A 27,014-nucleotide genomic window follows, 5' to 3' on the forward strand; every position below is an offset into this window, starting at 1 on the left:
GCTATAGGCTATCATGTGAATGGCTTTCTCTCTCTCCCTGGGGTTTCTGCTGTGTCTAAGGAGCCATCTCTATTTCTCTGTGTTCTTCTCCTGGCTCAGGTCATCTCTTCCCAGGGCTTGCTTCTCTTTCCTCTGTGTGCTGACTTGCTGGGGCTCCAGCTCAAGACTCCAGCATCAAACTCCAACATCAAAACCTCCAACTCTGTTCTTTGCCATGTCTTTTATCTGTGAGTCCCCACCCACCAAGGGGCGGGGTCTCAATTTACTACTGACATGGGCCAATCAAAGCCCTAATCATAATTTAATCATGCTCAGGTACAGACCAGTTTACAAACATAATCCAATATCTATTTTTGGAATTCATAAACAATATCAAACTGCTACAGGGCGAATCCATTTTATCACCTTTTCCCAGTCAGGAGACAGACACATTCTTTGGCTAGTGGCTTTCTTCCATGTTCAAAACCAACAATCCCATCACTCGCACCTCTGCTTCCAGCACTACATCTTCTCCTCTGACTTTCCTGCCTCCTTTCCCTTAGAAAGAGACTTGAGATTACATTGGATTCACACCGATAATCCAGGATCGTCTCTCCATCTCAAAATTATTAACTTAATCACACCCTCAAAGTCCCTTTTGCCATGTAAGGTAACCCGCCGATAAGTTTTGGGAATCAGGATGTGGGGCATTATTCTGCTACCAGCATGCCTAAAGTCACATTTTTATAACATACAAAGACTTTCTGAGACATTTTACCCAATTCAGTTTAATTGCTCCAATTATTTGACCTACTCCTTTTTTAGTGTGCCTCAAAGAAAAGGAAATCATTAATGCAAGTGCTCAAATTATCCAGAAATGTGGCCTTTAAAAAAAAAACATTTTTGGATGTAATGTATACTGAATTGATAAGAATAGTTACATTTATTCAATTCTCTATTCACTATAAAAACTCAACTTTGCACTTCATTTTGCCTGGGGGAACATATCATATGTGTATGTGTGTGATTCTCCATCTTTATTGAGAGCAAAAGATAAAAATGTTAATTCTAAACCACAAATTTATTTTCTGAGTTGTTAAAAAAGAATAATTGATTATACTGCAATTATAATTTAAATTTCATTAATTTATTATAAAATATAACTGTATTTTCTTTATAAAATGTGACCAGAACCATTTAAATGAGGTCAATATAGCTGTTACAATAAAGTAGAGGTTCCTAAGAGTGAATTTTTTTTTACTTAGTTGCTGATATTTGAATTTTGACTTAAATTTTTTTTCATTAGAAAACTGAAATACAAAAATACCTACTTCTATATTATGTGACACTTAATAATGACGTATTTATTTGAAGAAATTCTAAGAAGTCTCATTCCAATTTCCTTATTCTTTAGACATTTCCCTTTACTCTGAATTGCAGTTTGTATCTCTTAGATTAGATTTAATAAAAAACTATGTCTCATGTGCATTTTAAAATCAATTTATTTGGCATATTTTAATACTTCAGTACTTTCTACTTTCAAAAATAACCATAGAGGTGCAATGGACACAACCAATCCAATGTCCACATAGAAGAGGTGGCATTGGATTGGGAAAAGTGGACATGGTGGACGATGGGTATGGGGAAGGGCAGGAAGAGATGAGAGGTGGGGGCGTATTTGGGACGTGGAGCTGCCCTGGATGGCGCCTCGGGGGTAATCACCGGACATCGTGGATCCTCACAGGGCCCACTGGATGGAATGGAGGAGAGTATGGGCCATGATGTGGACCATTGTATATGAGGTGCAGAGGTGCCCAAAGATGTACTTACCAAATCCAATGGATGTGTCATGATGATGGGAACGAGTGTTGTTGGGGGGGGAGAGGGGGGGTGGGGGGGTGGGGTTGAATGGGACCTCACATATATATTTTTAATGTAATATTATTACAAAGTCAATAAAATAAATAAATAAATAAATAACACTATTAGGAAAAAAATAAATAAATAAATAACCTTAGCAAATCTATCGGACCATGAAACACTGTTATCCTCTAACCCAAGATGGCCAGGTCAATTGGATTATTTTCTCTGTGAGTGACTATTATTATCCTTCATAGTAGTTATTACAAGTTGGAACTACTTTTTTTCTCTGTTTCTTCCATCTTCCCCAATATAAACACCATAAGGATAGGGATTATGCATGCTAATTCAAGTCTTATAAACCTGGCATGCCTAGAATATAGTAGGATCTCAATAATTTTGGAATGGCGTAATGAATGAACATGAATATATACACATATGTGTGTGTGTTAGGCTTGTGAAGGTGGATTAACCCTGACACTGAAATTAGATCTTTAACAGAGAAAAATCAATCAGCAGAAATGTTAAGCTTCTGTTCACTTCCTGTCATCAACTCTAATTATTTGCCTTTTTGGGCTTGTCAACCTTAAAGAGAGTCATTAGTGCCTGGGAATGAATGATAATGTACTTCAAAATTTAGTACAGTTACAGAAGCTTGCATTTCTTGAATGGATTCCATTCAGATCCCTCCAAATGTTTCCATGTGGACAGAGGCATAGAAACTGTCCTGAAATAACATAAGCTTTGAAAATGAAATGTGAACAGGAAGTTAGCTCTGAAGATCCTCCACAACATTTTGCCTGATGTTTGCGTTTCCACTTTGGGTTTTGTATTCAAGGCCAAAGAGTCTTTAGATTTTATTTACCGTAAATAGTTTCCTTATGGAAATACTTGATCTTTCATAAGACTCCAATATCCTCTCTTTTGAAGACCTTCCCAATCAACCAGAGAAATAAGTGGATTTTGCTAATGTGGTCATGGAGACCATCTTCACCAAATGCTGACCACTGAGTGAAGTGCCCGCCCTTTCAGGCCACTCCCTGAAGGTTCCGAAGTGAAACTACTTCTGCTTTCAGAGAAGCACCAGGACTTGAGCAGCTCTTGCCCATCCCTCTAATGGGTTAATTGGAGGAAGAGCTGACACAGTGAGAGAATCATACCAGGTCTCCATCGCGAGCAAACCGTCTGGGCACAGTCCTTGACCACAGCCTCCCTGTAGAAATAACAACCTCCACTCCTTCTGTTTCTTTGCATGGCCTTTCAAATCCTTTTGACAGCCCTGCCTCTAAAGAAAAAAGAAATATGTACGGTGTTATTATGCAATTCCTCAGATTAGTTTAATATCTCTAGGTGTGTGAGCCCCTTTGCCTTTCACATGACACTCGTCTTCTGGCTTCTTTAGATGATTGCCTGTTTCTATAACGATTTTGCTTCTCTTTCTGTTGATGACTTTCTGGTATGATGGGTTGACCCCCCTTCAATGGGCACAGCTCTTATAAACCTCCAACAGCAGATTTGTGTGCCTACTACTAAAAGTGAGAGTGAATTACTTGAGCAGTTATGATATTCCCAGAAATACAAATTTTTAATGTGTTGGTGCCCTGCGTTGAAGTCTTCCATAGAAGAGGGGAATCCTTTTCCAGAGCCACCGATGAGATACTTTGCTTGCTTTCCACATTAAACCTAGACTTCTCAGCATGTCCCATCAGGAGATGGGTCCTGCCTCTCCATTTAGCCTCATCTCATGGCAGGCAATCTGTGATCCAGCTATGCCTGTCTAATGGCACTTCTCTTGGGTGTGGGGGTCACTTGGCTTCTGCATCTTTGCCTCTTCACATGCTGCTCCTTTTGCCTAAAATATCCCTATTGTGGATAGCAATCTCCTGTGTTAAAGTATTAACTCCTTCACAAGCCCTTCCTGAAATGATGGTGAAAATCAAGCTCCCTGACTTCTATTCTCAGAGTATACCTGTGTGGCTGAATTCAGCACATAATCTTCTTATTTCTCTGGTTGATGTTTTTGACCCTGAGAATTTGAAGGTGCATTTTTAAATTCCCAGTCATTGCAGACACTGAGGAAGGTCGCCGTCAGGTTTGTTGAATGAAACAAGCAAGCAAACATCAAGAACATAGCAGAATCACATGTATTTAAAGCTTCAGTAGATGCAATTTCCTTCAATTTGTCCACTCCGGTGAGATGAATAGCAAGAGCCTGAACTTACAGGTTCCTGCTGTTCATGTTTAGCCATCATACTGCATCATGGCTGATTGGACACGCAGAAATTCTCAATTTCTCAATTAGTCTTGTTTTGCCATGGTGCATGCAGCTCAATCTAGGAAAGATAACAAAATCCCCATAGAGCAGCCTGCTATCAATAATGGGAGAGGCACCATATTTGACTCTACAGTGTCAGCATTTGTCAGATTGATGCCATTTAGGGGCACTCTAAACCCAGCATCATACCTATTGGGAATGCCACAAAATGTTTTATTCCAGGAACTTAGGTGGCCCTTACGCTATTTGGAGCTGTTCTTTAATGAATAGAAGCTAGAAAAGGGTATCCAAGTCAATGGGGGACAGAAGTTAAAGTGGCAAAATGGGAAAGCCAAGCCAAAGTTCTCCAGGAATAAACAGGTCCACATCTTTACTAGCACCAACCAAATAACTTAGAAAAATCCAATTTTCTACAGCAGTGAGTTATCCACTTTCAATGCCATCTTAAGTTCACTTCCAGCTATAAAGGAAATTAAATAAAAACAAAAATCTTGCCTTCCTGCTATTTTTGTTTTGTTTTGCTTGTTTTGCTAGCTCCTGGAATTTAAGGAAAGCTCTGCCATAACACTAGCTGGATAAAAAAGTGAGGAATGGAAATCTCAGAGTCTAAATTCCAGTGGTAACATATTAAAATATTAAAATGTCCAGGGATATTCATTAGGGTTCTCTAGAGGAACAGAACCAATGGGAGAAATCTGTAAATATTATGAGATTTTGTAAAATCACCTCACGAGACCCCATGGGAGTAAAGGAGTCCAAATACTATAGTCAGGAACTCCCATGAAGCTGCTCAATGATTTCCCCAGGAGAAGCTGTCAGTCTGAAGTAGAGATGACACATCTTTCTTCTCTGCTGAAATCACTGCTCCTTTCCAGGCCTTCAACTGATTGGATGAGACTTCTCTCACTGCTGAAGGCAATCCCTCAGTTGACTTGTAGATGCCATCAGCCACATTGCAATCAACTCAATGAATGATTTAAGTCCATGAAATGTCCTCGCAGTAACTATTAGGCCAGTGCTTGCTTGACCAGGCACCTGGCACCATTACCTGGTCAAGTTGACACATGAGCCTAAACACCACACCAGGTTTCAACAAAAGGTTACAAAACATAGAACGGGAAGCCATGGTCCAGACAAAGAAGATTAAAGCTTAAAATCATCAGTGAAGAAACGACCTGGGACATCCTGTAAAAAAGGGCTAAGAATTAACAAGTAATTATTATAACTGAAACAGCATAGAGATGTTTTTTAAGTCAGTAAAAGGGGTTGATATCTGAAATTACTGAAACTGCGTAGACTGACTTCACCCTTTGTATGTGGCCATTTCTGACAAAAAGCCTGCACTGTAATGACTATTCCAGATGGACGTTACCCTTACATATGGCCACTTGTACCTGCTATTATAGTGATTGCTCCAGACAGATCTTACCTTTGTACATGAAATTTCTACTGAAAGTGTGACCACTGCACTTTCCTGATTGATATCCACATGAAAATCCTCGTAGCTGACCTTTGTTTTCGGTATCCCCTTCTCCCAGATGCCTTGATCTCTGACAACGATGGTAACTTTGTGACTCCCCCCTTCAGTACCCACCCCGGCCTGTTCTGCCCCTTAATTCTCACTAATGAAAGAACTTGGGCAAACCCCACCCCTATGACTCATTAGAATCCTGATGCTACAAATATTAGAATTTTTGCAAATCAAGGAGGCAGTTTTGGGGGCCGTGTAAAGCAACTGACCTCCTTTGTCTATGCAAACAATTCTCTTTTTGAAACCCTGGTGTGTCAGGAATTGGCTTTTAAGGCGGGTCAGGAGAATGGACCTGCTCTTGCTCGGCATCTGTTTGGTGACCCGGGAGGTTACCTGAAGGAGTCTGGCTGCCCAAGGCTCTGGGGCCCCAGCGAGTGAGGTAGGCATGGCAATTGAGCTTTCTGCGGCGACCAGAAACTCCTGGTCTAAAGGCTCGACAGCTGGGTTTTCTTACCTCCTTGGCACTCCAGGCCCTAAAGGTGCTATAAAGCCTCAAAGAGAGAAACAGTCTTTAGAAAAAGAACCCTGTACCTCAGTTCAGTCAGGACAGCTCTCTAAAGTCAGCAGCTGAGCCAGCATAAACTCTACTCCTCCAGGAAACTCCTCCGGATAAAAAGCTTAATTTTTCCGAGGTTTAAATGAAAAATAAGTGAAGTAGTGCAGAAACTAAGGAAAAGTCCCTCGGCCTTCCATAAAGGCCACGTTGGAATCTCTAGTGAACTAAGGTCAAGTAGAGCAGGGTTCCAACAAAAGGTAAGATCCTTTGCCCACCCCTCAAGGGCCGGGAGATGGTCTTAAGAAATTAGAAAGCCCAAAGGACTGCTGGGCAGTAGCTGCCAAAACCTGAATGAAAGGGCCCGGGAGGGAGGGGAGCCTGACTACTGAATTAAAACCAATATGTAAAGCATAGCCTCCTAAATATACTTCCCTTGCTAAAAACCTGTTAACCAAATAATACCCAGATAACTTTTTCTCCAATTTATATATGTGTGTGTGTCCACATGTGTTTCCAAAAACACTTCTGTGAATCACAGGCAACACTGATCCCAGAGGAGATCTTAAAAGCTGTAAAAAAGAGGTATGGAATGAGGGAAGTCCTGGAGACAACCATACCAAACGAGTGAGAATTGTGGGTCAAATTATTGAGTTTTATATTGCTTTCGGTGTATCTAACTCTCTATTTGTGTCTGTCTGTTTGTTCAATGTATATTTTCATACCTCCAGATGGTAATTTCAAATTAATAAATGAAAATTCTTGGGAAGCGGACTTGGCCCAGTGGTTAGGGTGTCCATCTACCACATGGGAGGTCCATGGTTCAAACCCCGGGCCTCCTTGACCCATGTGGAGCTGGCCCACGTGCAGTGCTGATGCACGCAAGGAGTGCCCTGCCACGCAGGGTGTCCCCGCGTAGGGGAGCCTCACGCACAAGGAGTACGCCCCGTAAGGAGAGCCGCCCAGCGTGAAAGAAAGTGCAGCCTTCCCAGGAATGGCGCTGCACACACGGAGAGCTGACACAACAAGATGACGCAACAAAAAGAAACACAGATCCCCGTGCTGCTGACAACAACAGAAGCAGAAAAAGAAGAACATGTAGCAAATAGACACAGAGAAAAGACAACTGGGGCAGGTGGGGGGGGGGCGGGGAGAAGGGGAGAGAAATAAATAAATAAATCTTTAAAATATAAGAATAAAATAAATAAATAAATAAATGAAAATTCTTAAAAGAGCTCACTCAGATTGATAAAAATTAAATAAGCACTTATATATGTAAACGAATACTCCTGGAGCCCAAAGTTAAAAAGCTAAGCAAGATGAAAAAAGACATATAAAACCTGAATATAGAAACTATTGGAAGAAGAAAAATGTTTTTTTTCCTAGGCTCTTTGACCTACCCTGCCCCGCAGAGCCTCCTCCTTGAGAGAGCTATCGGGGCAGAGCTAGATGTGATCAGATGGGGAGTTGGGGGAACTCAGGACTCTGACTACTAGGCCCAGAAATAACGAATGCTAGGGAGAAAGGAAATGCTACAGAACAAACCTTGGTGTGCATAGCTTGTCCAGCAATTCCCCATTTAAACTTTTAAAGCCTTGGCATGAGCATAATTAATAAACCAAATGCCAAATTTCAGTAAGTAAAGGAAAAGTCCTTGAAAGCTATAGAAAAATTTTTCTAAATTATGATTGAAGCACATTAAACAATTATATTAATAATATATTCCAGAGCTTATGACCTCGTGCATGTGAAGCAGGTGCTCAACCACTGAGCTGTCCCCACTCTGCATCGGTGCTTTTAAGGTTGTTCACGATTTTAGAATATTATGAAAATGAGGTTTTAGCCTCCTGGAGGAAGAAAAAAAACATTTCTGGCATAAACTATAATTATTTCCCTTTTATTCGATTTGGGTGTAATCTCCATAGGTTTATACAGACACTAATAAAATAAGATAGCATTATATTTATTGCATCTTTAAGATGATGAAAATTGTAAGTTTGTGTTTAATGAGATTAAGTTGAAATAAAGGATGTAGATTTGTACTAATGTGAATTGACTGGTTTTCACAGAACAGAATAAGGGATGTAAGATGAGATTTAAATGGATACGTTAAGACCTGAAAGGTCTGTGGAAGTGAATTCATCATCCATACTGACTAAAATTTGATACACTGGCTTAAGGGAGCATGTTTTTGTCCTAAGATAAAAATGACTCATTCCCGTCAGGACAAGACCTGAATAGATGCAAAAAGTTGCCGAGGGCTTGCAAATGTAAATTTTGTCTGTTGCTGACCATAATCTAATAAGTTTATTTAAATGCAAAATTTTGTTTTAAGGTGAAAAGTAACTTAGTTAATATGGTTATAAATGGTTAAAAAGAAGTTATAGGAAATTACAGATTGTGTGAAGTTGTAAGAAATTTCAATGTAAAAAGCTGGTTCCAGGAACCATTGTTAAGTAGAAATCTATGAATTGATATTGATTTTTTTTAATGTAATTTCATATCAGAGAAACCTGCCGACACCACTTCAAATCTGTTGTGATTGATGCTAACTGGGATTTGTTTGCCAAATGGTATAATGATGCAAAACTAAGGTGTGACTGTTAAAGTAACACAGTTTTCTTAAATTGTCAATCCTTTTTAAGTGAAAAATATAAAAGTCTTTATCAGGGTGGCCTCATGTTGACCTTACCAAATCCTTAATGGTTTAAAAAAAGAAAGAGCCACTGCTGTTTTAGGAGTTAATTCTTTGAAATTATTTGTCACTGTGATAAACAGAGGCCTGTTTAAATATAATTTCAGACCTGACAATGTCTAATATTCTAATAAAACCCTTACGGATGGAGAGTGGATGTAGCTCAGTAGTTGAACACCTCCTTCCCATCTACAAGGTCCTGGGTTCAATTCCCAGTACTTCCTAAACAAAACAAAACAAGATAAACCCTTAAAGATACCTTTAATTTCAAACTGTTACATACATAATTCACAATGGAAGGATATATTCCAATACTGAAAACTCATAATACTTGTATAAACTGTGGAAAAGTTTATTTTGAAAATGTTCTAAATTTTAGTCACTTTTTATTCTAATCAGAATTTTTATCAAGGTGTTAAACTTCTGTTTTGTTTTTGTTTGTTTCTGTGTTTTAAGCTAGTTTGTCAATGCTGTGGATAATCACAAGAATTTATTTCCTAGGTCTATTTGAATGTATAGATGTGAGTTTACTACTGAGGGAAATGTTATTTATAAAATGATATCTAATCCTGTATTAACTGCCTATTGTAGACACTTAATATTTGCATTTACCACTCTGAAGTTTTTTTTAAAATCACCCTCATTGTTGAAAGCAATATATTCTTAGAGTGGGGATATTAATGTTCCAATAAGCATGGAATTAAATTAAGGTGGTGATAATAATAATAGGGAAATAATCTTGATTCCTTTGGGAATCTTAGGTTTTCACAAATTTACTAGAAAAAAATAATTTTCTCCTAGGACTGCTGAAGTTTCTTTGTAGTGAACAGTATCTTTCTAAAAGAGACAACATGAATGAAGGAGAAATTGAACGTGTAATTTACTTATATGTTTGGAGATTATATGAAGTTTTTGAAGACTTTTAAAGTTCTCACTGTCAATTCTATCATAAAATTGACCTGCATGAGAATATTGTTGGTTATAGTTTAAGTTACTCTTAGGAAAAAATATGTTGTTATGCACACAACCAAAATCTCTTATTGGTTACACAGTTTTTCTTGATGCTTCTTTAAAAGAGTATGCAGTCAGTTCATCTACAGCCAAAAAGACTTTAAAGGAGAAGCAAGGTGAGTCTGTAAGTTATGTTTTGCCTGTTGTTTAGCTTTTTTTTTTGAAAAGTATAAAAGTAAAATGAAGCAAAACTCTTAGTATGATCTATAGTTAATGATCTCTAGAAACAGCTTTATTTAAAATACTCATTAGGAAATTTAGGCCGAGATTGTAAGCTTTCATAGCAGTCACATTTATACCTGAGCCCTGAGGTCTGATTGTTATTTCTAAGTCCTATGATGCTTTACTCTTTGTGTATAAACTAATTGCTCCCTAGAGTTTTTAAGGGCCTGTATGACAACTGCAACATCACAGCTAAAGTTAACCGGCTCTAAAGGTGTGGAAGAAGCAGCATTAATTCTAAAGGACCACCCCAATTAAAGAAGCTAAAAAGAATGAGACTTCAATTAAAAGGTAAATAGGGCTAATCTAAAGAAAAAAGGGAATCATGAGATAAGGGAGAAGGTAAGTTATCAGTATTTTAAAATTTTAAGTGTTATGGGAACCAGAAAGAAAAACATTCCTTTGTCAAGAAAATTCTTTAAATTCTTATGAGCACCATCTAATTTAACCTGACTAGTCAACTTATTTAAACACCATATCTAATGGAAACTAAAATAGTGAATGAGATTGTGATATTCTGTACAGAATTGTTATAATACCCTGATGCATCTCAAAGTGTTTAGGCATTTGAAAGGCATTTGCAAAGTCCCTAAGGGACTGGGAAAAACATTGAAATATTAAACTGCTTCACTTGGGAAATTCCTACTACTCTTTCCAAACAATAGGGGCTCCCAGTCTATTGAAACTGGTAGAACTATGAAAGATAAACCTGTGGAAAAAAACATACCCCAGGAGCCTCCTTGTTGCTCAAATGTGGCCTCTCTCTAAGCCAAACTCAACATATAAAATCAATTACTTACCCCCAGCGTGGGACATGACTCCTGGGGATGAGCCTCCCTGGCATCGAGGGATTACTACCAAGTACCAAGAAGCAATGCATCTGGGGAAGAAAAAAAAAGACCTTGACCAAAAGGGGGAAAAGCTAAAGACAAATGAGTTTGTATGGCTAAGAGACTTCAGAGTGACTTGGGAGGCCATCCCAGAGGTAATGCTTATGCACATCCTAATAGGATCTCAATCATAGCCAAAGTAGATAATACCCCAAACAGCAAAACTCTTCAGGGATATGGAGACATCCAGACAGCAGAAAGCTCAGAAATTTGGTCCCTTGCCAGTGAACCCTAATCTGGTACCCCACAAGGAGAGCCACCTCACAAGAAAAAAGCACAGCCCACCTAGGAGTGGTGCCATAGACTTGGAGAGCTGACACAGCAAGATGACACACACAAAAAAAAGAGTCACAAATTCCTGGAGCTGCCAAGAATGCAAGCAGACACAGAGGAACACACAGTGAATGGATACAAAAGAGCGGACAACAGTGGGCAGGGGAAGGGGAGAGAAATAAACAAAATAAATCTTTAAAATAAATAATTAAATAAAGCAGTTAAATAATTAAAACAAAATTAAAAATTGTTATACAGACAGAAAAGAAAAGGATGCATTTGGGAAGAACAAACTAAGGGTTCCAGCTATATGAAAATGTTTAAGAAAAGATTCTTAAACTGGATAGTGAGTATACTAGTGTTTGTGTTATTAGTATTAGGATTTAAATTTTATTATATACATATGGTTATATGCATTATTTTGTATTGTGATATATTTCATTATTTTAAAAATAATAGAATTTTTTAAATGCATATATTCACTTAGGATGGTATTTAAATTAGATCAGTATTTACCCATATCTATTATATAGAATTCTAACCCTCAAACATGCTTCAATATAAAAGGCTTCATACTAAATAAATTTGGAAAAGCCCAACACTAGATAATCTTCTTCGAAATTCACAATATTCATTAACACATTAAAGATTTTGAGAGTTTCTATAATAATCTTTTAATTTTGTCTAATAAAACATATCTCAAAAGTAAATAAAGAAAGAGAAACATGCTAGTAAGCTCAGTCCTCAGAGACTTGCATTCATGAAACTTATTTTTGTAATAATGAAGCTAAGTCTAACTATCATTAATGCCTAAGAGTCACCTCTAGAGTATCTCTTTGTTACTCCAATGTGACCTGTCTTTCTAAGCCAAACTCCCACTACCTACCCTGTACATGGGGCAGGACTTCCAGAGATAAAGTTTTCCCTGGCAATGTGGGACTTGACTTCCAGAGACTTTTCTGGCAATATAGGACTTGGCAACTCCCAGTGATGGGGCTCCCTGACAACATGGGATTAGACTAAAAGGGGGAAAAGAAATAGAACAGACTAAAGTGTTAATGGCTAAGAGATTTCAAATAGAGTTGGGAGGTCGCTCGAGAGGTTACTCTTATGCAGGGTTCAGCCAGGTAGTACAGATTTCCAAAAGAATACTCCAGACTATAGCTAAGAAAAGCTATAAAATTATTTCCCCAATGTAACATCGTTACTTAAGCCTCTAATTCTCAGGTTATGTATTAAGTTTATTTTTCAGGAAGTCTCTGAATTATTCCTCTTCCAGATAAGCTCGGAACCCACAGGTCAAGAGTGACAGCCAGCTTCATTCCATAATGCCAACACCACATTCCAGCATGAAGAAGCGAGAAAGATCTGACACCCAGATTATTTCCAAGATTGGGAATTTTACAACCAGAGAGGGAGGAATTTTAGCATTAAAAATGAACAAATAATTATGATTACTGAAACATTATATAGATGCTTTTTAAATTAGTCAAAGGGGTTAATATCTGAAATTGCTAAAACTGGCTTCACCCTTTGTATGTGGCCATTTATGACTAAAAATCTGCCATTGTAATGATTATTCCAGGCTGACCTTTCCCTCATATATGGCCACTCATATCTGCTATTATAGTGATTGTTCCAGACAGATCTTGCCTTTGTACATGAACATTTCTATTGAAAGGGTGACCACTGCACATCCCTCTGTTTTATATGCATATGAAAACCCTTGGAGAGCTGACCTCTGTTTTCAGTATCCGCCTCTCCTAGCTCCCGGATCTCTGACAATGATTGTAACTTTGGGACTCACCCTTGTTCAGTACCCACCCCCATTCTGTTCATCCCCTTCATGATTATTAATGAAAGAACCTGTGCCAACATCATCCTTACTACTCATTAGAATCTTAATGTTATAAAATATAAGAATTTCTGCAAAATAAAGAGGCAGTTTTTGGACCACCTAAGGCCCAAATGACCTCCTTTGCGCAAACAAATAAGCTCCTTCTCTCTTCGAAACCGTGGTGTCTCAAGAACTGGCTTTTAAGGCACATCAGGAGAACAGACCCACTTTTGCTTGGTATCAGTACAAGAAAAACACTTTGAAAAATGGTCTTAAATATGTTCATAAAGCTTAGAGAAAACATGGATGAGGAACTAAAGGAAATCAGGAAAACAAAATAAAAAAAGATTATCAATAGATAAATGGAAAGTATAAAAAGGAACCAATCAGAGTGGAAGACCACAGTAACAGAAATTACAAGTTTTCTACAGGAATTCAGTAGCAGATTGGAGCTGACAGAAGAAAGGGTCAGTGAGCTTAAAGATAACACAATTGGAATTATTTATTCTAAGAAACAGAAAGAAGAAAGAATGAAGAACAGAGAACAGAGTCAGAGAAACCTGTGGAACAGCATCAAGCATGCACATATGTGTACATGGGAGTCTCCGAAGGAGAAGAAAGAGAAAAGGGGTCAGACAAAGAGTCAAAAAAAAATGGTGGAAAACCTAAAAAACACCGATGTACATCCAAGATGCTTAATGACCTCTAAAAAAGATCAACACAGACATACACCATGTCTTGTTATAACCAAACAGTAAAATGTTAAAAATAAAAAGAGAATTCTGAAAGCCACAAGACAGAAGCAATGCATCACATAAAAGGAAGCCACACTAAGATTAAATGCCAATTTCTCTTCAGAAACCATGGAGGCAAGATGGCAAAGGAATGACATATTTAAAGTGATGGAAGCAAAATACTGGCAACCAAGAATTCTATATCTGGCAAAACTGGCTTTCAAAAATGTAGGAAAAGATGGAGTCATTTTAGATGAACAAAAGCTGAGGAGGTTTATTACCACTATACGAGTCCTACAAGAGATGCTAAAGGGAGTTCTGCAGGTTGGAAGGAAAGGATACTAGATAATAGATTGAACCAGCATGAAGAAATAAAGATCTCCAGTGAGGGCAATAATGCAGGCAAAAATAAATGCCAATACTATTGTATTTCTGGTTTGTAACTCCACTTTTTGCTTCCTATGGGATCTAAAAAGCAAATGCATTAAAAAATCAATGGTTTTCATCTCATCTTGTATAAACATGTAATTTGTGACATAAAGGAGGGGGACAAGGGATAGGGAATGCACAGTGGGTATAAGTTTTCTGTTTGGGGAGATGGGAAAGTTTTACTAATGGAAGGTGGTGGGGGAACTCACATTGTGAATGTTAGTAATTTTATTGAATGGTAAACTTGGGAGTGGTTGAGATGGGGAAGTTAATATTATAGATATGGTTCTACAATTTAAAAAAAAAGTACAAGTAAAAAGACAATAACAATTAAATGCAATACATGATCCTGCACAGATTTAGCAAGGAAGAGAACAGACTCAAAGGGTCATTACTGGGACATATAAAAAAATTGGTGTAAGCTTTTGACCAATGGTACATTTCTGAAACTTGATGACTGCACTCAAGGTGGTTGCATAAATGAATATCCTTGTTCTTAGGAAATGTACATGTACATGGGAGTATTTAGTGTTCTGGGAGTCTACACTCAACATACACTCAAGTGTTCAGCAAATCGATAAATAGAAAGATAGATACAAATAGATAGAGATAGATAGATAATAGAGAGATAGATAAGATAATAGAACAAACAATGCAGCAAATCTGGCAAAATATTAAAAATTGGTGGATCTGGTATTGAGATGGGGAGGGTAGGGGATATGTTGGCATTCTCTGTATGGGGTTTGTATTGTGTTACTTTTTTAAGATTTTATTTTTTTAATTAATTAATTAATTATTTCTCCCCCCACTTCATTGTTTGTGCTCACTGTTTTCTCTGTGTCTGTTTGTTGTGTGCTTGTCTTCTTTTTAGGAGGCATTGGGAACTAAACCCAGTACCTCCCATGTGGGAGAAAGACACCCAATGACTTGAGCCACCTCTGCTTCCGTTTGTGGTGTCTCCCATTGTGTTTCCTCATTGTGCCTCTTCATCGCATCATCTTGTTGTGCCAGCCCATTGCATCAGCTCTCTGTCTTGCTCTTCTTCTTTAGTAGGCACTGGGAACCAAACCGGGGACTTTCCAGGAGGTACGTGGGTGTCCAACTGCTTGAGTCACATCCACTTCCCAGGTTTGTATTGTTTTTGTAATTGTCCTGCAAATGTGAAAGTATTTCAAAATAAAAAAGTTAAAAAAAAATCTTGCCTTCCATGTAAATCTCACACCCTGCACCAAAATGCTATCCTTGCTTTGTTAAACCCATTTCTCTTTTCCTCAGAAGAAAGAAGGCATGTTATATCGTGCCAAAGGACAAATGTGAAACTTTATTACTGAGAAGAAGCTGGAACTTAAATTCAATGGATAGCATGGACTAATAATACACCTAAGAGTTGGCATTGAATATCACGTCAATTGTATCATCATTTGGTAATGAGCCAGATATGAGAAAGGGGTCAAACTCTGTTAAGGCAAAGGCTCAAGGTTTACTTGATCACTTGAGCTGACCAGAGAGTATCTAAAGGAAATGATCCAGAGAAAACAAATTTGGAAGCAGACTATTATGGTCACTGTCATTCAGAATTCACAATGAATTCCAACCAACACATTTGTTTTGAGCTGAGTGAAATTCCTAGGAAGGATTTGTAGTTAAGAATTAAATGTAGAATGAGCAATAAATGTCATGACAGAATCTCTGAAATATTTGATTGACTGTCCTGAAAGATTTCCACTGAGAATAAAATTTATCTAAGATTCAGTTGGGGGGCTTTTGAAAATTATCTAATTTATAAGAGGCACACAACTGGATCTTAAAATAGAGACCCAGGAAAACATGAAAAGACACATGTATGTGCACACACACACACAGATGGGAAAGTTTTATATGACCCTCTAGTAGGTACAAATATCCCTTATCCAGGGTGATTAACAGAAAAAAAATTATTGAATTAAAACTGAAACGTTATTTAACAGTGTTTGAATATTTACAAATATTTAAAAATAATTTTGTGAACAATACAAAAATACTGCAAAAATGCCCTTTAAAACCTTCTAGAGCTAATATGTTTATTTTCATTTATGCCCTTCTAAATTTAAGTCATTAGTTAAATCAATAGCAAATGAAAGATAATGGGTAAAGAAAAAGAATTCTTTCTATCTCCATCACCTTCCTTTCAGGAGTCCAGGCGTTTTTGTTGCTAGGGCTAATGCTTAGATGTGAAATTGTTTTTACTGAGTTACTGATGACTGTATCTACATGCAGCCTAAGTCAAATGATAGCATATTACAGAAGCAATAGCTTCCTTCAATCTTCTGCATTATTGTGCTATAAGAGCCACCTAAGCCCATTACGAAGCTGCCATGAATATTGTATCTATCCTATAAGTCATCTAGGTTTTAACCACATTAAGTCTTTACTACATGACTCAGATTCAGTATCTTCTGAATATAGAAATGTGATCTGCAATCTCAGAATTACTATGAGAGAAAACTAAAGCACAGTGCCTTTTACACAATGAGCATTCAATAAATATTTGTTCAATTAAAGATATGACCCAGACCTACTTCAAATTTCTCCTCTTTTTCTTCTGTAAATGAACTAAGAGCCACCTATCTATTAGATTTTTATCATGTCACCAGTCTTGATATAAGAAACGATATTCCTGAGGAGCATTTGAAACTCACATTAGCCAGAATGGAATAGACTAACACACATCTTCTGAAAGAACAATGCCTGCTTTTAATCTATACCAGTAGGCAATCAATTTCCTAGCAGTAATAGCAAGATAGGTTAGATGTGCTTCTTAAAACTGAGCTCACCAGTCAGGATTAGGCCAAGACTAAACAAAAAGCACTTGAAAACTAATATCAAGATTAAATTTCATTCGCAAATAGGAAATATATCATGGATTTTAAAAGGAAAAGTAATCATATGTATTTAAAATCTAAATAAATGGGCTCTACTTTTTCCAAATATCTAAATTTTTTACCTGAAGAGCATACTTGGACTTATCAAGCCAGTGGTATGCTTTGTACCATGAGCAACTAAAGGAATAGATTTCCATCCATGAGTGCTTAAGAATATCAGTTTTAATTCCCTCCACTAAGAAGATAAAGAAGGAAGACAGGAACTTGGATTTTTATATGGATTATTTTAGTCAATGCTATTACATCACGGGAACTTTTTAGAAAACCCTCTCTGGAAAGATTTAAAAATGGAATCTGTTCTCTCTACCTAGGACAGTCTCAAGAGCATTTTGCCTGAAGTTAGGGTGACAACCAAACTAGTTTTTGTAGTAATTAAAGTTTTGAGAAAATCAGAATGTGGTTTGAGTTCAGATCTGTGATTGCTTCGCCACAATCATTTAACCTGTTAGGTTATATGATCAAACTGTAACGGTTTTTCAGAAGACTCAGATCATCAATGTATCTGTTTTTAGTCTGACATATATATATATGCATGCATATACACATATATTATGTGGGTGTGAACTTATAACCATAAGTGACTCTCGGAAAAGGAGCAACTAGATTAATAATTTAGTTTTGGAATGAGTGGGGAGACATTCATTTTGCCATCATTTAAGCAGTGCTTTCATATCGAAAACACAGTAACTGAGAAAAAGAGCATTTAAAGTTCCTGAAATAGTCAAGGGGTTCAGTCAGAAAGGATGGATTCTTTGGAAAGTATTGTTTCTTTTCTGGAATAAGTACTCATATCCATCTTTTTTTTATGTTTTTGTTTTTTTTTCAATTCCCGTAAGTAGGGGAATCTTCTGATTCAATCCAGTCAGCAGAGCACTGAATAAATTGTTCTCACCAGGTTCCAGTTAATTTGCTAAGTTGTAACGGCGATGACATTTACCAGTCTCAATTACACCGCAGTGAAGTCAAGATACTTTGTTAGGCAAGAATCCAATACGTGAGTAATTTAACTACCAAGGCCTGTGAAGAGTTAAATGTAAAACATGAGAATTAAAGTTGAGCAGTAAAAGCAATAAGTGTTTTACTTCTATCTCATTTGGGACCTCCTAAGGGTAGAAACTAGTGAGCTATGCAGACTGGAGGGGAAATAAAAAAAGAAATTGTCCCAATGCTGTTCAGTAATCAATTGGAGACAAAAAAAAAAAAAAATTCAGTCAGTATCAAGTAATAAAATATGGAATTAGGGTAGAGCACTTGCCTGAGGATATATCCTATAGCAAAGGTTATTTTTCATGATTTATAAGGGTTTTTAAAAGAAGCTTGCGGAATGCCACCGGAGAAATGAAGACTTCTGAAAGCTTTACATTGTTCTGCAAGTGCTTTCCTAATACTGGTTTGTGTTTTAAAGTGGGGGTGTGCGGTGGGGGAGACCGGCCAGTGAGGTGGAACGGTTATTGACCAGATTGATCATGGGAACAAATCTGCCGCTGGTAACCTTGTTTAATGATATGTTGCCGGGCTCAGCACCTCGCTGCGGCTGCGATTCTTCACCGGCTGGGGCCGCGTGATGGATCGCGGCGGGAAGCTGATGGTGCCATCACTCACCGGCCGCCAGTGACACCTGCAGCCGCCTGACGCGCGGCCCTGCTGGGCGCAGCAGCCCGGCTGCCCGCCCCCGAGGCACCGGGCGCCGCCAACGCGCGGACGGCGGCTCTCGCTCGGCCCGGCCCCTGCTTTTGGAGAGCATTTCTGCACCTTACCGTGTGCGAATTCGTTCCAAAACAACCCGAGACCCCTCTCTGCTTAGACTTGGACTTCTCATCTCTTCCTCCTCGCCTCCAGCTCACCGGGGCTCCTTGTACTGTGGCCAGACATAAGTTCGAGCAACACCTTTAGCATCTCTTTATTCATATTTTAGGAAATTTTGTATATACATACGTCTATGGGTATGGGAGTGCCTATACCTATACTTTCCTGAAGACCTAAAAGCTATTCAGGGGATATAATTATGTTACAGCCAAATATAAAAATATCATGTTTTCCATTTTTTATAAATGAATCGGTGAAGTAGAATTTTGTTACAGTTGCTTAGAACAGTGTTTGCGTATTGGTTTCTGTTACATGGACCTACTTGCTAGATTGGGAACTGTCTGAAGGCGATATCTGTGCTTTCCTCTTTGTATATCTAGCACTTCATACATAATTATTTGCTGGAAAAAGACAGACACATCCAATTGTTTGAGAAAGAGTGACACAGTGCAAGTGAATACTTACTTTGTGACTCCTTTACTCAACCAATGTATAATGATTTCTTGTTGCTTAGCCCATTAAATAGAAACCAGCCTGTTCTGTACAACATGGCCCCAAACACCAGACTTCTTTCCTGTACTCCAATGTGAATTTTTTTGGTTTAGTCAGGACCTTTCCCTTGTTCCTAATTCATGCTCATTCTTGACAGTTAGCTTGTTTTTCATTCCCTTCTACTTAGAGTCCACCCCCCCCCCCGCCTTTCCCTTTACCAGACCTTGTAGTACCCAGTAACACCTCCTACAAGAAGTACTCCTTGATTGCCCCAATCTTCATTTACCCCTTATATTAGATGTTTACTGTTTGCCTCCTGGGCCTCCGTTCTTTCCTTCTCAACAAGACCAAGTTCTGTTTGTCAAGGCTGTAGCTCCAAGATTTCTAATTCCATCCTCAGCTCTAAAAATGGGGCATGAGACCTGGGCTAAACTGACCAGTGTTCAGTTGCCTTGATGGCATATTTGGTTCAGAGAAGGGCAAATGAAATTATTATGGTTTTGCTGAAATCTTGGGATAAAGATACTTTCATTTCCTATGCCACAAACACTGTGTCCACGAGTTGCTGGAAAACATCTTGGGACTTAAAGAGAACCAGGCTTAGGGTGAAACTGCCCCGGCTGAAGATAAAGTAGAGAGGTGGAAAGAAACCAGACATTTGGTGAATCATCTCAGTCCTCAGGCCTTTACTGAGGCCAGTCCATACTTGAGAATACTCAGTTTTGGGGTTTTGGTCAGAGTACCAAGGACTCTGTTACTTCTAAGAGCACCATTCTCTTCTTTGAACCAAGTCACATTCATAGTAAATACACACTGCCTACTGTGGCTTTTCTATTTTTCGAACAAGCAACCTTTCTCTCTTCAATGAAATGGCAAGCTTCCTGAGGATATAGCAAAGTCCTATGCGTCTTCTATTTTTCTTTCTTGACACCTTCCACTGTGTTGCTCCAGAGTAGACACTCAATACACATTCACGGTTTGATTCCTGGATGACAAAGTCAAGAAGTTATGCCCCGTGTTTCACTGCTTGGCAGCCCCATTGTCAGGAAATGCTCTATAGTAATAGGGATGCTCTATCAATAGGGAACGTTACCGACAGAAGTGATTAGTGCTCTCTCAGCAGATGTTCAGCATATTCCTATTATTTTATTTAACAAACACCTATGGATCACCTCTGTGCTCTCCTTGCCTTGAGTTGTCTCAGTCTTGGCTTACTAGCTACAGTGTTCCCCAAACTGTCACGTCATTTTTTTCTATTCCAACCACTCCCTTAACTTATTTTATTTTCCCACTGTTTCTGCTGCTCTCCCAGCTCCTTTGTGATCTAGGGTAGAAAGTAGTACACACACAAAAAAATCAGGCTTGTAGTAGACCAAGACAAGCTAATATCATGCTCATAAATGATGGCTGGTTTGTTTGAGTCTTTACCTACACATACAGTCATTAAAAACAAAACAAGGGAAGCAGATGTGGCTCAAGTGACTGGGCTCCCACCTACCACATGGGAAGTCCCGGGTTTGGTTGGTGCCTCCTGGAGAAGACGAGCAAGACAGTGAGCTGACATGGTGAGCTGATGCAACAAGATGACGCAACAAGGAGACACAAAGAGGAAACAAAATGAGAGACATAACAAAGCAGGGAGCCAAGGTGGCTCAAGCGATTGAGTGCCTCTCTCCCACACAGGAGGTCCCAGGTTCAGTTCCTGGTGTCTCCAAAAGGGAAGATGAGTACAAACAATCCGGGGGAGGTGTGTGAATAAGTAAATACATCTTTAAAAAAAGACAAAAACAGAGCACCCAAACAACTACCAAATTTAGATGTAATTATTTAACACTCTTGTGCTTTATGTTATTGAAACTAACACATGAAATAGTTTTACATTATCTCAACCTTAGGGCCTTCAGCTTAAGAAGACTATAGAGAGCGTCTAGAAACTTAATTGGGATAGAGTTGTCAAATTTTTAAGACACTTATAATCAGTTTTGGCTTTCTTGTATGAAAAAATATTTTCTTTATATAAATCTATTTAAAATATGAACTATTTCAGGAAAAACATTTCTGATAAAAGACAAACATCTTGCTACACTCTAAGGCAATGGTTCTCAAACTTTAGTATGCATGAGAATCACCTGAGACCTTGTTGAAATACAGACTCCAGGGCCCCACCCTCGAGAGCCCAATTCTTTAGGTCTGGGATAGAGCCCCAGGTGATGAGATGATGTTGGTACTACTGGACCATTGTCCACACTTTTAATTGCACTGCTCTAAATGGCATTCTGCCAGAATTCCCTTAGAATAGTGGCAAGTTTACACTTTTTATTTCAGCTTTTCTGCCAAACCAGGTTATTATTAAGGCAAGTCAAACACAGTTATAAAGCTGGAGAATCAAGTTTCCATGTAAGTGCCTTTTATTTTATTAATATATCTCCATAACTTATAATTACATCTCCAGTCTATTCTCTAAATTACTCTTCAACTAAAAAGAAAATAAGATGACTAACATTGTGGGTTCATCCACTGGGTTGAATGGCTCCTGTATCCTGATGTGCTTAGGTCAGATGGGTGCTTGAGTACTGTCTCTTTTTTGCTTCTCTGTATTACTAATTATGTTGCTGCCCCTTGATAAATATCCCTGGTATATTATTAATACCTTTAGGAGAAAATCAATATGCTAGTCAACTTCAGAAAATTTCGTTAACAAGTTATGTGGACAATACCTTACAGAAATTAAAAAAAAAAAATAGACATAAGCCATGAAGAGCCTGAAGCTGGAGGACATTCAACCAGAAATAGCTGCCGAGAAGCAGATGTAGCTCAGTGGTTTAGCGCCTTCCTCCCATGTACAAGGTCCTGGGTTCAATCCCTGGTACCTCCTGAAGAAAAAAAAAAAAGCTGCAATGAGTTCTACTGGGAGGGAGAGGGTTAGAAAGATGAGAATTGTAGCTTTCCAGGAGAGAGCTCACTTGTGATATGCTACCTTAGCTTCCTCATCAGCTTCCTCATTTCACTTTGAGTATATTTTTAAAGGTATTCTTCTAGTTTTCAACCAAAAGATGCTTCAGGGGCACTGGACCTGTTAACCAGCTTCTGCCACCGTTCAGAAGCAAAAATTGAAACAAACAAGCAAATGGAGCAAAATAATTCAAGCTAACCAAAAACAATTTTGAGTTCCAGATATTCATACCTTTTAATGTTCTTTCTTCTCCCTCACCCACACCAATGTGGCATTACAGTATTATTCTCTGAGAAATGTCATTTTATGTGTACATGTTGAGAGAAAGACAGAGCTGTGTACGTATTTTTATTCACTTAACAATATCACCCATTATACAGATCTACACCTGCTCTGCTTCTTTTCCTTCTGGGATGGTTCCACAGTAAGCAGCTGTGAAGACGATGAAAACATTTCAACATTTCAGCATCTAGCTCTCTGTCTGACTCATCTAGTTAGTGGCCACATTGGCAAGTTGGGGTCTGCTTTTGAGTGTACCATGTATTCATAAAGGCAGAAAGAGGTGAGCGTGGCCCTGTGTGGTATATCATTTTGGCTTCTTTGTCAATTTGGGGGTCTCAAAAACCTAGTCGAAAAGGACAGACAGGTACACCAATGCAAATCGAAGTTTCTTTCACCGTCTCACAAAGTTTCTGTTTCATTTAACCATAATCATCTTTCAACCTGTATCCAATTTATTTGTAAGTCATAAATGCAATTCAATGCAGACATGAAACTCATTGGTATTAAAGAAAACTGCAGGTTTCTCTCTATGTATGCATAAAAGTTATTTCTTCTTCAATAAGAACCTTAGTATGGTGATGCTATAATATAAGGAAGAGGACATTTTTCATCCTATAATAATAAATGACATTCTAAAGGAACATTCCATATCATGAACACTTTGTGACCACTGTTCTTGCTTGATGGCTAACATAAAACAAAACTGACAGAATTAACTGTGAAGCCAGTACAGTCTAATGTTAATTACAATAAAGTGGTGTGCATTTTAAAGTTGCTCCTTTTTATTTTAGCATCTTAAATTTGTCTGTCTTAATAGCCACAATATTTAAAGCCCTCCTAACAATATTTATTTATTTTTACCACTACTGTAAATGAAACTAATTCACAACGCTTTTTTTAAACGACAGAGGTTGACATTTATATTTACATACAATATATCCACAAATAGAGCAAGTTACATATTTACCCAGTGCTATACTCATTTAAATAATGTCCATTAATTTTCTAGCCATTGACAGCTACAAAAATGCTAGAAAATATTTAAAAATTTATGCTCTTTTCATTCCATTATAAAAAGGAGAAAATGGTCACATAAGTTACCTTCTATAAGTATATGTCCATAAATGCTCCTTATATAAAAATTTACCCCAGATGACTGATTCTTTGGGTCATTTGATATTTAAACTGTTATTTGCCAGATTGTTGCTTTAGAAGGGGGAGTGGGGGGAATACAAAAGCAAAATGCTTTGCAGGTGTAGGCATGTTTTCTAGAAAGGTATTTATCAGCTAATAAGTTTCATTCTCTCTGTTTTTGGCATAGTTTGGCAGTTTAAGATAAACACACAAAGTATAAATTGATGTTTAGGAGCATAGTTTAGTTGGCACATTTTTAGGAGAAATTTAATAGTTTGCTGCAATTATAAAATACAGAGGTGTTGATATAAAAGAATATTCTAGTGTCAAAAAATTGGAAACATTTTAAAGCCCTTGAATTCCTCAATCTTGTTTTACCTTTTTAAACAATCTATTCGGCTATATATAAAAACCACAAGAAAAATATTAAAGCACTGCAGTGGTATATGAACATCTGTGGACATCATTGAAAGCCACTTAATAATCCCAGTGAAAGAAGTTTTACATTTTTAAATCTGAGATTTCCTTATGCAAATAATTTTGCCTTTAGCCATTTCAAAAAGAAATGAAGGACCAAGAGGATTTTACAGTTTTACATAACACTGGTGAGATAGTTGTCAACTTTGATCTTATATTAATTAGTTAAGATCTTGACTGATTACAGCAAAAGCAAACTCAAAAAGCTGGTCCCAGCCAAAATGAAGAGGAGTCTCAATCTAAAATGATACAGATTTCTGCTGTATTTTATGTTATATTCATTGCGTTTAGTGTATTATTGAATGGCATCTAATAACATAATTCATTGTCTAGTAAAGTAATTCACAAAGATGCAAGTACATTTTTTAACCTTGTTATATAGACATCAAGCTCAATATTAGATTGTTGCATTCTTAAGCCTCTTGGGGGTATACATCAAACATGACTTGGTTTTTGTTTTTGTTTTTTGTTTAAAGGCTAAGGTATAGGGAAAATCAGTTTACTTAGTATAATTATAGGAAATTAGGATGTTCTATGTCAACTTTAAATGAAACAGTCTATTGTGCCAGGATAAGCCCTTTTGTATTGTTTCTTTTTCCCCAGCATGAAGTTTATTCTAAGATAAAGCTTAAAGCTATATTTAACTTCTAGGAAATATGACCTTTCTATTACATGTGAAGAACTTAAATTTAAAAACGCACTAAACAGCCAATCCCTGCAAAGAATTTCCTTTTCCCTACAGGTAGTATGAAATGGAACCCAAATGACAGGACCCCATCTGAGCCTCCCCAGCTCCCCCAGTCTGCACAAACCCACTCTATCAATCATGGCAGGATAATGCATAGTGGTTGCACCTGTGACAGGAAATGATTGAGTGCTGAACACAGGGCCTGCTTCGCCTGTCGCTTTGTGCATTTGTATTTCTCCAGGGCTGGTTTGAGAATTTTCAGAACTTGGGGGCAGGGGAGGAGGGATTCCCATTGTATTCTGAAGCAAAAAAATAATAATACGTTTTGATTATCAAGACATAACACAAAAGAGAAATTAGGCAGGAAAATGACCCAGTCTACTCAGGTGTGGGAGCGCATCAGTGCAGCCCAGGATGCAATATTATTAAGCTGTAATCTAGTTTAGATAAGTAGATGCTCACCGTGGCCATTCTTTTGGAGAAGTCTCACTCACCCGGTTGCAACACAGACATTTGTTCCTTTATGATCACAGGAGAGAAAAAAAAACAAAAGGTCAAGTCTCATCTATTATCCAAAAAAGCTGTACCGTCTACTTTAGTTTAGGACAGCAGTAAAAAATATCATTTTTGCAGGAACCACCCTCTTCCTGCTGTTTCTTGGAAAGCTCTGGTTTAATATCAGAATCCAGCTATTTCAATGGTTTGAATTAGTGCCATATGTGTTTTTAAGAAATTGCAACTACAGTGATACAACTTAAATAATTTTCTGCTAATTCGGCCATTTACTGAAAAGATATATGTGGTAAAAATATTTTTTTAAATCCCTATTTTACAGCCTTCAATATGTTTTTGGGATTGAGCCTTTTGTGCGCCTGCATGTGTTTTCCTACTATAGAAGTCAAGAACACATTGATAATGTATTTTATTGTGTCCTTTGCTCCCATAATTCGAATTTGGCTTTCTGAAATAACTAAATAAAGACTTTTGTTAGCAGTAATTTCACCTGTGAAAAATGTTGAAGGGCAAGAAACAAACAAAAACAAAACAAAACACTCCACTCAGTAATCGAAAACTCTTCCTACCAAAGGGCAGTGGACAGTAACAACAAAAACAACAAATCTGTATACGTGTACTTAATTTCTCTAGAATTTGCTTTTTTTTTTTTCTCCACAGGCTGTTTTACGGGGCATCTTCACAGGTTCAGACTTAAAAAAAAAAAATGTGCAAAAGAGTACAATTTGCCGGTGCCCTTTTATTTTTCCTATGCCGGATTATTACCTTCCCTAAACGTAGGCAAATAAAACTCTGGAGAAATAAAATGACTGCAGCATTCGTGGTCCGCCTTGGTCTAGGAGGACTATCTGGCTTCGCCGGGTGATGGGCACGCAAGCACACACCGGCCGGTTGGCTTCATTGTGTCCGCTGCGGAGAGTCTCCTCCGCGGCGCTCCACGCCTTTGTTGACCCCTCGCCTGCAAAGTTGCGTGGTATAAATAGAGGCGGCTTATTAAGAAGCGGGGAAAGGACTCTGCGCGCTTAGGAATCAACACTGCCGAGGGGGTGGGGGTCGCGGGGGTGGAATACAGGAACCTGCGGGGCAGGTGGCTCAGTGGAACACCCTCCGCTGGCCCCAGCGCTGCTGTGGCCAGCTGTGTGCGACACCCTAGACCCGAAGCCGCTGTCGTCAGCGACGGGTCACAGGCAGACGGGGGACCCGGGGGCGCGGGCTGGCTGGTCCGAAAGCGGGGCGAAAGCGCTGGAGGGGCTTCGCCGCGAAGCCCACGGGGTCCAGCGCGCGCTCGCCCCGGCCCGCGACCCGGGCACCCCCTTCCCCGCCCTCGGCCCCACGTCCTCCCTCCCGGGCAGGGGCCCGCGGCCCACCCCGCGCGCGCGTGTCGGGTCGGATCTCCCGCTGCGCCGCCTCCATCTGCCCGAAACGGGGGCGTCCTCTCCACCTGCCCCGCTCGGGCTTTAAAGTTGGCCTGGGGGCGGCGGGGAGGCCCGGGTCCTCCGCCCAGGGCCCCGGTGCCGCG

The 27,014-nt window shown here is 38.7% G+C and overlaps 1 long non-coding RNA gene across 1 annotated transcript; it reads right to left on the reverse strand.

Annotated features, from left to right (window-relative positions):
* Positions 1–21,838: 21,838 nt before the first annotated feature.
* LOC131273164 (uncharacterized) lies at positions 21,839–26,447 on the reverse strand. The gene is made up of 3 exons (XR_009180325.1): positions 26,261–26,447; positions 25,445–25,501; positions 21,839–22,321 (listed from the first exon to the last, which is right to left on the reverse strand). It is a non-coding gene; the product is annotated as an uncharacterized lncRNA (long non-coding RNA).
* Between the last annotated feature and the right edge of the window lie 567 nt (positions 26,448–27,014).

Source organism: Dasypus novemcinctus, chromosome 13 (assembly GCF_030445035.2).
Source record: "Dasypus novemcinctus isolate mDasNov1 chromosome 13, mDasNov1.1.hap2, whole genome shotgun sequence".
Classification (NCBI taxonomy): Eukaryota; Metazoa; Chordata; class Mammalia; order Cingulata; family Dasypodidae; genus Dasypus; species Dasypus novemcinctus.